Raw genomic sequence first — 13,060 nt, forward strand, 5'->3', positions numbered from 1 at the left:
TTGAATTTTGTCAAATGCTTTCTCAGCATCTAATGAAATGATCATATGGTTCTGTTCTTTCAGTTTGTTTATATAATGGATCACATTGATGGTTTTCCGTATATTAAACCATCCCTGCATGCCTGGGATGAAGCCTACTTGATCATGGTGGATGATTGTTTTGATGTGCTCTTGAATTCGGTTTGCCAGAATTTTATTGAGTATTTTTGCGTCGATATTCATAAGGGAAATTGGTCTGAAGTTCTCTTTCTTTGTTGTGTCTTTGTGTGGTTTAGGTATAAGAGTAATTGTGGCTTCGTAGAAGGAATTCGGTAGTGCTCCATCTGTTTCAATTTTGTGGAATAGTTTGGATAATATTGGTATGAGGTCTTCTATAAATGTTTGATAGAATTCTGCACTAAACCCGTCTGGACCTGGGCTCTTTTTGGTTGGGAGACCTTTAATGACTGCTTCTATTTCCTTAGGAGTTATGGGGTTGTTTAACTGGTTTATCTGTTCCTGATTTAACTTCGATACCTGGTATCTGTTTAGGAAATTGTCCATTTCCTGAAGATTTTCAAGTTTTGTTGAATATAGGTTTTTATAGTAAGATCGGATGATTTTTTGAATTTCCTCTGAATCTGTAGTTATGTCTCCCTTTTCATTTCTGATTTTGTTAATTTGGGCGCACTCTCTGTGTCCTCTCGTTAGTCTGGCTAAGGGTTTATCTATCTTGTTGATTTTCTCAAAGAACCAACTTTTGGTTCTGTTGATTCTTTCTATGGTCCTTTTTGTTTCTACTTGGTTGATTTCAGCTCTGAGTTTGATTATTTCCTGCCTTCTACTCCTCCTGGGTGTATTTGCTTCTTTTTGTTCTAGAGCTTTTAGGTGTGCTGTCAAGCTGCTGACATATGCTCTTTCCTGTTTCTTTCTGCAGGCACTCAGCGCTATGAGTTTTCCTCTTAGTACAGCTTTCATTGTGTCCCATAAGTTTGGGTATGTTGTACCTTCATTTTCATTAAATTATAAAAAGTTTTTAATTTCTTTCTTTATTTCTTCCTTGACCAGGTTATCATTGAGTAGAGCATTGTTCAATTTCCAGTAATATGTGGGCATTCTTCCCTTATTGTTATTGAAGACCAGTTTTAGGCCGTGGTGGTCCGATAGCACGCATGGGATTATTTTTATCTTTCTGTACCTGTTGAGGCCCGTTTTTTGACCAATTATATGGTCAATTTTGGAGAAAGTACCATGAGGAGCTGAGAAGAAGTTATATCCTTTTGCTTTAGGATAGAATGTTCTATAAATATCCGTTTAGTCCATTTGGCTCATGACTGCTCTTAGTCTGTCGACATCACTGTTTAATTTCTGTTTCCATGATCTGTCCATTGATGAGAGTGGGGTGTTGAAATCTCCCACTATTATTGTGTGAGGTGCAATGAGTGTTTTGAGCTTTAGTAAGGTTTCTTTTACGTATGTAGGTGCCCTTGTATTTGGGGCATAGATATTTAGGATTGAGAGTTCATCTTGGTGGATTTTTCCTTTGATGAATATGAAGTGTCCTTCCTTATCTTTTTTGATGACTTTTAGTTGGAAATTGATTTTATTTGATATTAGAATGGCTACTCCAGCTTGCTTCTTCTGACCATTTGCTTGGAAAGTTGTTTTCCAGCCTTTCACTCTGAGGTATTGTCTGTCTTTGTCTCTGAGGTGTGTTTCCTATAGGCAGCAGAATGCAGGGTCCTCATTGCGCATCCAGTTTGTTAATCTATGTCTTTTTATTGGGGAGTTGATGCCATTGATATTGAGAGATATTAAGGAATACTGATTATTGCTTCCCGTTATATTCATATTTGGATGTGAGGTTATGTTTGTGTGCTTTCATTCTCTTTGTTTTGTTGCCAAGACGATTAATTTCTTGCTTCTTCTAGGGTATAGCTTGCCTCCTTATGTTGGGCTTTACCATTTATTCTCCTTTGTAGTGCTGGTTTTGTAGAAAGATATTGTGTAAATTTGGTTTTGTCATGGAATATCTTGGTTTCTCCATCAATGTTAATTGAGAGTTTTGCTGGATACAGTAACCTGGGCTGGCATTTGTGTTCTCTTAGGGTCTGTATGACATCAGTCCAGGATCTTCTGGCCTTCATAGTTTCTGGCGAGAATTCTGGTGTGATTCTGATAGGTCTCCCTTTATATGTTACTTGACCTTTTTCCCTTACTGCTTTTAATATTCTTTCTTTATTTTGTGCGTTTGGTGTTTTGACAATTATGTGACAGGAGGTGTTTCTTTTCTGGTCCAATCTATTTGGAGTTCTGTAGGCTTCTTGTATGTCTATGGGTATCTCTTTTTTTAGGTTAGGGAAGTTTTCTTCTATGATTTTGTTGAAGATATTTACTGGTCCTTTGATCTGGGAGTCTTCACTCTCTTCTATACCTATTATCCTTAGGTTTGATCTTCTCATTGAGTCCTGGATTTCCTGTATGTTTTGGACCAGTAGCTTTTTCCGCTTTACATTATCTTTGACAGTTGAGTCAATGATTTCTATGGAATCTTCTGCTCCTGAGATTCTCTCTTCCATATCTTGTATTCTGTTGGTGAAGCTTGTATCTACAGCTCCTTGTCTCTTCTTTTGGTTTTCTATATCCAGGGTTGTTTCCATGTGTTCTTTCTTGATTGCTTCTATTTCCATTTTTAATTCCTTCAACTGTTTGATTGTGTTTTCCTGGAATTCTTTCAGGGATTTTTGTGTCTCCTCTCTATGGGCTTCTACTTGTTTATTTATGTTTTCCTGGAATTCTTTCAGGCATTTTTGCGATTCCTCTCTGTAGGCTTCTACTTGTTCTCTACGGGAGTTCTTCACGTCTTTCTTGAAGTCCTCCAGCATCATGTTCAAAAATGATTTTGAAACTAGATCTTGCTTTTCTGGTGTGTTTGGATTTTCCATGTTTGTTTTGATGGGAGAATTGGGCTCCGATGGTGCCATGTAGTCTTGGTTTCTGTTGCTTGGGTTCGTGCGCTTGCCTCTTGCCATCAGATTATCTCTAGTGTTACTTTGTTCTGCTATTTCTGACAGTGGCTAGACTGTCCTATAAGCCTGTGTGTCAGGAGTGCTGTAGACCTGTTTTCCTCTCTTTCAGTCAGTTATGGGGACAGAGTGTTCTGCTTTCGGGCGTGTAGGTTTTCCTCTCTACAGGTCTTCAGCTGTTCCTGTTGGCCTGTGTCTTGAGTTCACCAGGCAGCTTTCTTGCAGCAGAAAAGTTGGTCTTACCTGTGGTCCCGAGGCTCAAGTTCGCTCGTGGGGTGCTGCCCACGGGCTCTCTGCAGCGGCAGCAACCAGGAAGACGTGTGCCGCCCCTTCCGGGAGCTTCAGTGCACCAGGGTTCCAGATGGTCTTTGGCTTTTTCCTCTGGCGTCCGAGATGTGTGTGCAGAGAGCAGTCTCTTCTGGTTTCCCAGGCTTGTCTGCCTCTCTAAAGGTTTAGCTCTCCCTCCCATGGGATTTGGGTGCAGAGAACTGTTTATCCAGTCTGTTTCCTTCAGGTCCTAGCCGTTCTTCTATTACTAAGAATTGTTTTTGTTATTCTGGGTTTTTTACCTTTCCAGATCAATTTGAGAATTGTTCTTTCCATGTCTTTAAATAATTGTTTTGGGATTTTGATGGGAATTGTACTGAATCTGTAGATTGCATTTGGTAGGATGGTCATATTTACTATGTTACTTCAGCCAATCCATAAGCATGGGAAATCTCTCCATTTTCTGGGATCTTCTTCAATTTCTGTCTTGAAAGACTTGAAGTTTTTATCATGCACATGTTTCACTTGTTTGGTTAGAGTTACCCAAAGACATTTTATATTATCTGTGGCTATTGTGAGGGGAGTTGTTTCCCAAATTTCTTTCTCAGCCTGTTTATCATTTGTATAAAGGAAAGCTGCTGATTTATTTGAGATAACTTTATATCAGTCCACTTTGCTGAAGTTGTTTATCAGCTGGAGAAGTTCTCTGGCAGAATTTTTGGAGTTGCATATGTACACTACCATATCATCTGCAGATAGTGATACCTTTAATTCTTTTTGCCAATTTTTATCCATTCGATCTCTTTTTGTTGTCTTATCATTCTAGCTGGCACTTTGAGTAATATACTGAATAGATATGGGGAGAGTGGACATCCTTGTCCTCATTTTAGTGGGATAGCTTCAAGTACCTTTCCATTTAATGTTATATTGGCTGTTGGTTTACAGTAAATTGCTTTTAGTATGTTTAGGTATGGCCTTGAATTCCTGATCTCTCCAAAACTTTTAACATGAAGGGGTGTTGTATTTTGTTAAAATATTTTTATGCATCTAAGGAGATGATCATGAGTTCTTTTTCTTTGAGTTTGTTTATATGGTTTTATGTTAATGGATTTTCATTTATTGAGCCAACTTTCCATCCACGGGATGAAGCCTACTTGATCATCGTGAATGACCATTTTGATGTGTTCTTGCATAAAGTTTGCTGGAATTTTATTGAGTATTTTTGCATTGATATTCATAAGCAAGATTGGTCTGAAATTCTCTTTTTTTGGAAGGGTTCTTGTGTGGCTTAGATATTAGAGTGATTGTGGCTTCATAGAAAAAGTTAGGTAGTGTTGTTTTTAGGTAGTGTTTCTATTTTATGGAATAGTTTGAGGAATATTGGCACTAGGTCTTTTTTGATGGTCTGGTAGAATTCTGAACTAAATCCATCTTTAGTTCAGGCTTTTTAGGGATGGATATGAAGTGTCATTCATCACACTTGAGAACTTTTAGTTGAAAGTCTAATTTATTGGATATTAGGATGGAAACTCCAGCTTGTTTCTTGGGACCATTTGCTTGAAAGACCCTTTGCCATCATTTTACTCTCAAACTGTTTCTGTTTTGTTACTGAGGTTTGTTTCTAGTGTGCAACAAAATGATGAATTTTGTTTGCATATTCAATCTCTTAGCTTATGTATTTTTATAAGTGAGTTGAATCCATTAATATCGGAAGATATTAAAGATAGATGACTGTTACATTTGTTTTGTGGGTAGTTTTATGTGTTTGTAGTTCTCTTGGTGTTGTTGTGAGATGCCTAATATATTATCTTTTCTTTGGTGTGTCTGCATGTATTGGAGTTTTCCTTCTAGGATCCTCTGTAGGCCTGGATTGTTAGACAGATACTGTTTGAATTTGATTTTGTCCTGGAATATTTTGGTTTTTCCATCTATGTTGATTAAGAATTTTGCTGGGTATAGTAGCCTGGGCTGAGATTTGTGTTCTCTTACAGTCTACATGACCTCTGACCAGATTGGTCTGGCTTTCATAGTCTCTGTTGAGAAGTCTGGTATAATTATGATAGGTCTGCTTTTGTACGTTACTTGGCCCATTTCCCTTGCAGCTTTTAATATTGTTTTCTTTGTTCTATGTTTTGATTATTGTATGACGAGAAGATTTTCTTTTCTGATCCCATTTGTTTGATGTTCTGTAGGCTTCTTGTAATTTTATGGCCATTTCTTCTTTAGGTTGGGATAGTTTTCTTTGATGATTTTGTTGAAGACCTTTTCAAGTCCATTGAGCTGGGATTCTTTGTTCACCTCTATTCCAATTATACTTAGATTTGGTCTTTTCATTGTGTACTGAATTTCCTAGATGTTTTGGGTTAGGATTATTTTATGTATTGAATTTTTTTCTGACCATTGCACCAATCTCTTTTATAGTATCTTCTACACCTGAGATTCTTTCTTCTATCTCTGGTATTCTGTTGGTGATACTTACATCTGTAATTCCTGACCTCTTTGCTAGGTTGTCTATTTCCAGTTTTGCCTCCATTTGTGCTTTCTTTATTGTTTCTACTTTCACTTTTATGTCTTGGGCCAGTTTATACAATTTCTTCACCTTTTTAATTGTGTTTTCCTATATTTCTTTAAGGGATTTGTTTCCTCTTTAAATGGTTTAAATGGTTTAAACTTGTTTACCTGTGTTTTCTTGTATTTCTTTCACTGACTTAATGATATCCTCCTTAAAGGACTATATTAACTTCATGAGATAGGATTTTAGGTCTGATTCCTGATTTTCAGGTGTGTTGGTTTATTCAGGCTTTGCTGCGGAAGGAGAACTGGGTTCTAATGATGCCCGCATATCTTGGCTTCTGTTGCTTATGGTCTTGCACTTGCCTCTCCACATCTGCTTATGCCTAGTGTTTGCTGGTCTGGGAAAAACTGTCTGGAGTCAGCCTCTTTTGTAGCTGGGTTGCAACAGGTTTCCTGCTAGACCTGTGGCCCTAGCTATAACAGACCTCCTATGGGGCCTTGCAAATGGAGGGCATTCAGAGAGGCAGAGAAGCTGCTGGTTTGCTACCTCATTGCAGTAGATCTCCTGGGAGGCCTTCAGACTGTTGAGTCTAAAAAGGAGTAGTCAAACTGTTGTCCTGTGTGAAGCTGCTCTCTAGGGAGATGGGGGGTAGGGGGGTCAATGGACTGTGGTTTCTGTTTCCTTGTGTGCAAACAGAGTACTTAGAAAATCAGTTCACCTAAAATATTTACTAAGTACTCTGTTATAAACATGAAAATTTCATTTGACTGTGATCACATCACTTAGTACACACATGACTGACTCTGTTATCAACCATCAGGTGAGTCCCACTCACAACTATCTATTCCAGTCATGAATGTACAAGCACAGACTTCTTTCCATGTCAACTGTTGCATCTTCAATGGTTTAATAGTTAAAATAATCCTAACAAAAGTGCTAATTCCAGTGAGAATACTGATGGACATGTGCCTTGCTGAGACCCAAAATTGTCCTTCAGGTCTCCCATAGAAAACATAATTAGAAGATCTACGATGTAGAATTAAGAATGTCAATGCAAAGAGTTTTTCTTTTTTTCCTTTTATTGGATATTTTTTATTTACCTTTCAAATGTTACTCTTTCCCAGTTTCCCGGACATAAGGGCCTTATCCCATCCCCCTCCCCTTCTTCTATAAGGGTGTTCACCTAGCCATCTACCCCTATTCCCACCCCCTCCGAACATTCCCCTACACTGGGGGTCCAACCTGGGCAGGACCAAGAGTTCTCCTTCCATTGGTGCCCAAAAAGGCCATCCTTTGTTACCTATGCAGCTACAGCCATGGTTCAGTCCACGTATAATCTTTGGGTAGTGGTTTAGTCCCTGGAAGCTCTGGTTGGTTGGCATTGTTGTTCTCATGGTTATGCAAGCCCCTTCAGCTCCTTCAAACCTTTCTTTAATTCCTCCAATGGGAGTTCCATTTTCAGTGGTTTTCAGGAACTGAATTACCTCACTTAAGATGATACTTTCTAGTTCCATACATTTGCCTATGAATTTCATGAACTCATTGCTTTTGATAGCTGAGTAGTACTCCATTATTTAGATGTACCACATTTTCTGTATCCTTTCCTCTGTTGAAGGGCATCTGGGTTCTTTCCAGCTTCTGGCTATTATAAATAAGGCTGCTATGAACATAGTGGAGCATGTGTCTTTTTTGTATGTTGAAAATTCTTTTGGGTATATGCCCAGAAATGGTATAGCTGGGTCCTTAGGTAGTACAATGTCCAATTTTCTGGCGAACCCATTTAAAGCATTTAAGACATTTAAAATATGAGTTACCAATTCTAGAAGGGAGCATTCCATTCCTTGATATGTATATTTTTTGCATTCTCTGAAGCTTGGAAGTTTATGTCAAGTCAACTTAAAGCTGACAAGGAACAGTTAGCCTTCGATTGATAAATTAAGATGTAGGATTGGAGTTGTTAGGATGTCAGTCATTTTGACTGACAAATTTCACTGCTGAATTTAGCTTTAAATTTTCTATAAATCTTACTGCCAGCTGGAGTATTTGATATAGTCTATAATTCTTTGTAAAATTCTTCTTTAAGAATCAAAAATGTATGACTTATTATGTTCACTGTAATGCTTCAAATCTTCCTCTGCTCAGTTTTCCATTATCATTTCATAAGGACAGTCTTTCCTTGACCCTAGAAGAATATCTCTAGTATCAATACTAACATGCTAAGAAAGTACAGAAAAATTATAAAATAGGACACTGAAGATAAATTTATAGCGGAGCAAACTGTCAAACATAACCCATGTATGTGACAAGATAATGGATAACAAAATGACATGAATTAGTACCAAATGAAGGCCAAAATTGATCATGGTTCCTAATTTTTCTCATGTTTTATATATGCTGCTAATCTTTACATTTGCATCCTCATTCAATAACATTTTTAAGTTATCTTAGGTGAATCCCCTATTTAATAATTTAGCAATGTTTATTTAAGGGAATATCATAATCATGTATGTGTCCAAAAACAGAATTGGAGAAGTGATGTATGTCATGTGTATAAAAACTTGTGATGAAATGTTAGTATTGTTTCTGAAATGTTAGTATCTGTTTAAGAAAGAAAATGTTTTCCTATTGATATAAATTTGCTGGGATAGGTTTTAAAAATAGCAAGACCTTTGTGGCATAAAAAGTGTAAGGCATTAATGAGTTCCTGTCAAAAATAATTGATAATATAAAACCTAATCTTTTTATTTACATAACAAATAAAAAGTATGAAGAGGAGAAGAGCAATAGATTGGCCATCTCTGCCACTGTGATCCTATTCTGAGTTTTAAAAACTCTCAGGAGAAATGTATTTACATATATGTAGAGGTAATCACTATTTTACTGAAGAAAGAGAAGTTCATGTAAACACTTCACAGAGATAGTGTCACATAATGCACAGAACAGATTTGGAAGATTAAAAACTATATGAGGAGACTCTCAACTTCAATAATAGTCAAGGAAAAGAATACCAAAACAACCACTCACCTGATGCAGAAATTAAGAAAACAATCCTCTACTATTTGACATTTTACAAGGATTCAAATAGTAGCATTTGGGTAGAAATGGCATATTTATATATGTACAAAATTACATCTTTAAGAATGGCAATTAGAACCTCAGTGGTAATTCTTTTGTTTGTGCATCTTCTCAATATTTAATTTTAATGTTTATAACACTTTTGGTCAGAGTTGTGGTATTTATGAATCAGAAGCAAACAAGTTTATAGTTACAGCAGGTGATGTGTATTTATTGATGGTAATGGAAAAGAAATGATATTATTCTTCATCAGAGGAAGTTGGACAAGTTTCATGAAAGGCAATATTCCAATTATACTTTAACTTAAAATAGAAATAGATGATCTTTATTATCATTAAAAGAGGTTGAACAAAATATTAATGACACAGTCTTAGTTTCTGAAATAACCAAGTTTGACAGCCCTATTGTCATTTAAATGGAATCTTATAGAATTGGCAGTTCCATGCCTAGCTTCTGTTTTGGTGACTATTGCTTCTTGACTAAATTGAATGCAAGTTGTAAAGAAATCATGCCCATGCAGGTATAGCCATGATTGCTGCCATAGTAATTTTCTTGATATCAGTATCCCTTTTTGCACTCCAATACTTATTTTCTGGAGGACAGTCAGTTGGGAAAGTTAAATTCCTTTCTCTGGGAGGTACGATGACCTTGAATCAATTATCAGCATGGAACATCAGAGAATCTGGAACAGTGCATCATTTGTTAGCTGATAATGATTGCAGCATAGCATTTAACTCAAGTCCGTGTCTCATAAACTCATACGTGGTTTGTAAAGAGGGATGTCAATGCATTGTGTCCACAGGAAGTGCAGACATGCTGGCATCCCTCTGATGAAAGCTCGCATCACAGTTTCTCCCCATTTCTGTATTTGATAGCAACAAGTGAATAGGTTTCAGACTGACCAATCACAGGGCAGAACCCTCTGGCCAAGTTCATTTGCAAACTGTGGGACAATAAATTGGCTAGACCAAGAGAAAAGTCACTTTCAGGTTGGTTTGCTTTGCTTTCCTTGCTTTGCTTTGGCTTGTGGGTGGGACTACTGGGATACACTGTAAATCATAAAGAAATATTGTTTTATGCAAATAAAAATACTCTTTAGGATCTCCAGCCCAGTTTGAACAAATGGCTAAATAACATCTAAAAATGTGATTGTTGCATTGGGCATGATTGCAAAGAACAGGGGACAAGAATGCAGTACCATTCAAAATACAGAACCATGGATGAAAAGGAAACTGGGGGAAACAATACTTTACAATTTCTCTCATAGGCAGAACTCAGATTTAAAACTTTGCATACATATGTGTGCATTTGTCATTTGTGAATGGTGTGTGTGTGTGTGTGTGTGTGTGTGTGTGTGTGTGTGTGTGCGTGTGTGTGTTTATACACACATCTGCAGAAGTCACAGAATAGGTCAGGGAATAAAGAGAGAGGTTGAAGGCACCTTAAAAGATGTAGAAATTAAAGTAATGCATTAAATACAACAAGAAAGCAGAAGATAGACCAAGGATGTAGCTCAGCACATAAACATGCTTGCTGCCAAACCTACCTCTCTGTATTTGATCTCTGGGACCAACACAGTGGGAGGAAAAAACAAGCACTTGTCATTTGTCACATTACCTCCACAGACATGTATGACGGATGCATGCACTTACCCTACAAAGAAATGTGATGTGGCATACACATACTCAGCCCTCCAAATGCATAGGTTAAATAAGTAAATAACTACAAAATATTAAAGAGAGAAAGAAATACACAAATGTTAAGAGAGAAAGAAAGCAGCAGACTGGGACACTTTCTGGAATCCTATTCCTAGAGCATAATCAACATTAATTGATAGATTATTCCAGTATTTCACTCCTTCACATTTCCTCACTCATGGAGGTTGTTGAAAGATCTTTAGACCCTCACCAGACATGCTTGCCACTCCGTTGTTCCCAGCTGCATGTAGTCCTATGGTCTTAGAAGGTGTTACAGTATATAGACTATAGAAGGTTTGCAAAAGGATAATTTCAGCTATAGGGAAAGCACTGTTAATCCATGCTGAGCTGAGTTTTGGTGGTGTGACAGTTTCGGCAGGCTCTGTATGTAAACCCAGTGAGCTAATTGGCTCAAGGAGTTGAAATGTGGTTAAACCACACTGTTGTTGCTGCTTTGTCTGAGATTAGTAAATGGTTATGTCTCCCCAGGAAAAGTTCACACAACAGTGGCTAGCTGAGGGAAAGAGGCAAAGAGATCAGTTCAGGGAAAGAATGAATGAGACTAGAGTACACCAACATATGTGTGAGTATGTCATGATGATATGCTTTTTATGTTAACATGAGTTTAAGCTTTAAAAAATGATGGTTTAGGATGTAAAAGAGAATGTTCATATACGGTGATAGGAATACCAAGAGCCTGAATAGTTTGGAAAGTAGCATTTGGCATTGTCTATCAAAGCTGGTCATTAGAACATCATTTGAATTTATGTATATTTAAATAAATCAATCATCTTTTAAAACATATCCTAGACTATTCATAGCAAAACACTGCAATACCCAAAATGAAAACTACATAGTGTCTATATTACCATTTGGATATGATGTATGCCAACTTAAAAGCCTTGTGCACTAAATGCCTTATTCCAGTTTCGTCAATAGTAATACTATAGCAATCGGTGCTAACCACTGATGAGTTTATAACCAAATGTGTACTTGGAAGTAAGGTTTGGTTGGAGAAACTAAGCATTTCACAGAAGACACGCTCTTGTGAGATATGCCTGGACATTGTGCCCCCACCCCTGTTCTCTGTTTTCTTGCTCTGGCTCCTGGACATTAGGATGTAAACAGCTTTCCTCTACTGTGGCTTACCACCAGGGTGTTTGTATCTTGTATAAGTCAGTGAGTAACCACAGGCTGAGAGGTGTAGATCAGTGAGCCTCCCTCTGGTGTCCTGTGTGACTAATGCAGTCCATTTGCACAGTGTACAGCAGACAGCTTTCACAGTGGAATGGGCGATCAGGTGGAGATTTCACATGAAGTAATTTTGATGCTAGCAATGCAAAAGAAAAATTAAAAGGTCAAGTATTTTATTCATGCTATGGAGTCTAAAAATGACTGTGCCATAGATAGCTCACTTTAAGTCCAGAACCATATTATAGTTACTAATGGGCAGTTTAAGAAATGTAAAACAAGGCCTGGAGAGATGGCTCAGAGATTAAGAGCACTGCCTGCTCCTCCAGACATCCTGAGTTCAATTCCCAGCAACCACATGGTGGCACATAAACATTTGTAATGGGATTCGATGCCCTCTCCTGGTGTGTCTGAAGACAGCTACAGTGTACTCATATACATTAAGGAATGTAAAACAAAGTAAAGTAAACAAGCTAAAAAAAAAATCCATTACGCCGTTCATTTTCACTTCTTTTCTCTTTTCCTATCAGGACAGCATACAGGAAATCCCCAAATGGCATGCTAGTTAACTAAACTAAACTCTCAGCATATGTGGAAAGTTTTTATGTAAAGAAAATGGGCATGTTAAGTAAGCAGATGATATGTCTATATGCAGCAATCACTCATGTTAGACACTAGTTTTTCTACAGTTCCCTATGCTTCCAAGCAGCAAAATGATGACTCTTGAGTGGACAAATGGAAGACACTCACTTGCTCCTAGTTTCACCAGGGTCACTGCAAGATATATCAAGTGGGCTCATTATATTTTCTGCCTCTACTGGTACTGTCTCACATTTAAACTTTTTACAATAGAAAAATTTGTTTCATCTTTTCTTTCTTGTTTTTATGTTGTCTATATACATTCATCACCATATTGTCAGTACCTCGGTTTTGTGTGGTGTTTACACTAGTAACCCATGGAACAGCAGGAATAGGGGACCCTATGGCCATGAACAATAGACTAGAAAATTGACTTTGTATAGTCTATAAGTTGTTCATTGTGACCTGATCCTAAATAAAGCAACCCACTTTATTTTAAACTGCCTGATGATAATAACCACCCTTCCATCCTTATTTTACAAAGAGAAATGAATATGGCATTAATTACTGTTACTTAATCATCTTAAAATACTATAAAATTTCAATGAAAATTGCTATGCTAATCAAAATATTTCCTGTTTCATTAGAACTATGAGCTCTTCCTTATGACTACAAATGAGCAATAAAGTTTGATAGCATAGCACAGTTGAGATTGCTTCTTGGATAAGAAT

This window comes from Rattus norvegicus, chromosome 13, assembly GCF_036323735.1.
Source record: "Rattus norvegicus strain BN/NHsdMcwi chromosome 13, GRCr8, whole genome shotgun sequence".
Taxonomy (NCBI): Eukaryota; Metazoa; Chordata; class Mammalia; order Rodentia; family Muridae; genus Rattus; species Rattus norvegicus.